Source organism: Physeter macrocephalus, chromosome 21 (genome assembly GCF_002837175.3).
Source record: "Physeter macrocephalus isolate SW-GA chromosome 21, ASM283717v5, whole genome shotgun sequence".
Lineage (NCBI taxonomy): Eukaryota > Metazoa > Chordata > Mammalia > Artiodactyla > Physeteridae > Physeter > Physeter macrocephalus.
In genome coordinates this window covers 76,125,683-76,128,482 of record NC_041234.1, presented here as the reverse complement: position 1 = coordinate 76,128,482, position 2,800 = coordinate 76,125,683, and positions in this window count along the sequence as shown.

The window sequence follows — 2,800 nt, the reverse complement described above, 5'->3', positions numbered from 1 at the left end:
CCATATCCTCAAGGCCATGCTCTAGTAGGTCTGTGTTTTATTCCTGTCCTACCCCTAGGCTCTTCATGACATTTTTTTCTTAGACTCCATATATATGTGTTAGCATACACAACAGATTTTGAATATTGATTTTGTATCCTGCAAATTTACTGAATCTGTTTATTAGTTCTAGGAGCTTTTGGTTGTTATCTTTAGGGCTTTCTATATATAAAATCATACCATCTGCAAATGGTGACAGTTTTACTTCTTTTTTTCAATATGGATGCTTTTTATTTCTTTTTCTTTTCTAATACTCTGGATAGGACTTCCAAGACTATGTTGAATAAAAGTGGGGAGAGTAGGCATCCTTGTCTTGTTCCTGATCTTAGAGGAAAAGCTTTCAGCTTTTCACCATTCTTTTTTACTATGTTTATTACTATAAACTTCCCTCTTAGAACTGCTTTTGTTGAATCCTATAGTTTTTGCTATGTTTTAATTTCACTTTTGTTTATCTCGAGGTATTTTCTGAGTTCCCTTTTGATTTTTTCTTTTTGCATTGTTTGTGCAAGAGTTTGTTGTTTAATTCCATGTTCTTGTTTTTTTTTCTGTTTTTCTTTAGTTAATGACTTCTAGTTTCGTTCCATTGTGGTTGGAAAAGGTACTTGGAATAATTTCACTAATTTAAAATTTGTTAAGACTTGTTTTGTGGCTAGTATGTGGTCTCTCTTGTAAAATGTTTTGTGTGCATTGAGAAAAATGTGAATTCTCTTGCATGGATGGAATATTTTGTACATGTCTCTCAGGCCCATTAGGTCTATAGTGTTGTTGAAGCCTGCTGTTTCCTTATTGATTTTCTGACTATATAATCTATTCATTATTGAAATTGGCGTTGAAGTCCCCTACTATAATTATACTGCTGTCTCTTTTTCCCTTCAGTACTTTTGATGCTTTCTTTATATTTTTAGGTGCTCTGATGTGAGGTACATATGTATTTGCAATTATTATATCTTTCTGTTGAACTGAACCTTTTATCATTATGTAATGTCCTACTTTGTCTCTGGTGACACTTTTTTTTTTGAGATGTTGGGGGTAGGTAGGAATTAATTTATTTTTGCTGTGTTGGGTCTTCATTTCTTTGCGAGGGCTATCTCTAGTTGTGGCAAGCGGGGGCCACTCTTCATCGCGGTTCATGGGCCTCTCACTTTTGCGGCCTCTCTTGTTGTGGAACACAGGCTCCAAATGCACAGGCTCAGTAGTTGTGGCTCACGGGCCTAGTTGCTCCTCAGCATGTGGGATACTCCCAGACCAGGGCTCGAACCGAGTCCCCTGCATTAGCAGGCAGATTCTCAACCACTGCACCACCAGGGAAGCCCCTCGTGACACTTTTTGACCTAAAGTGTATTTGTCTGGTATAGGTATAGCTACTCCTGCTCTCTTGTTTACCAGTTACATGGTGTATATTTTTCCATCCTTTCACTTTCAGCCTATGTGTGTTCTTAAATCTCAAGTAAATCTCTTTCAAGAAATTTGAATCTCTTGTAGGTAGCATAGAGTTGGGTCTTGTTTTTTTTTTAAATCCATTCAGCCACTCTTTTGATTGGTGAGTTTAATACATTTTCATTCACAGTAAATATTGATAGGTAAGAATTTACTATAGAATATTGTACAAGAATTTACTATAGAATATTGTATGTCAACTAGACCTCAATTTAAAAATACATGAAAAATAAATAAAAAATAAAAAAAGAATTTACTATTGAAAATTTGTTAATTGTTCTCTGTGTTTTATAGTTCTTTTGTTTCTCACTCCTCGTTTGCTGCCTTCCTTTGTTATTTGATGATTTTTTGTAGTGATATACTTGGATTCTTTTTTATTTATCTTTTTTTTTGTATTTACTGTAGTTTTTTCTTTGAGGTTACCATGATACTTGCATAATGCTTTTCATAATAGTCTATTTTAAGCTGATAATAATTTCAGTCATATACAAAACTTTATTTTGTTCCCTTCTCCTCCCACTTTAACCTATTGATGTCAGAATTTACTTTTCCTTATGTGTATCTATTAACATATTTTGTTGTTATAATTATTCTTAATACTTTTGTCTTTTAACTTTTAAACTAAAATTAAAATTGATTTGTGCAGCACCATTACATTATTACATTGGTATGTATTTTTCTCTATATTTACTTTTAACAGTGAGATTTATACTTTCCTATGCTTTTGTGTTGCTCTTTAGCATCTTTTCATTTTTACTTTAAGACCTTCTTTCAGGACTTCTTGTAAGGCAGGTCTAGTGGTGATGAACTCCCTCAATATTTGTTTGTCTGGGAAAGTTTTCATCTCTCTTTCCTATTATTTTATTTTATTTTATTTTTATTTTTTTAACATCTTCATTGGAGTATAATTGCTTTACAATGTTGTGTTAGACTCTGTTGTATAACAGTGCATCAGTGATACGTATATACCTATCCCCATATCCCCTCCTTTTTGCATCTCCCTCCCACCCTCCCTATCCCACTACTCTAGGTGGTCACAAAGCCCCAAGCTGATCTCCCTGTGCTATTTGGCTTCTTCCCACTAGCTATCTATTTTACATTTGGTAGTGTATATATGTCCATGCCACACTCTCACTTCATCCTAGATTACCCTTCCCCCTCCACATGTCCCTAAACAGAATTTTAAGAAGATAGCCAAGATAAAATGAGAAACTAATTTAGACTTAGGTCCCAAATTTACAGCTTCAGTGATTTAGGAAAATTCCTTGACAGCTATACTGAGCATCAGTTTTCACATTTGTAAAAGGGTGAGGATTAAAAAAAC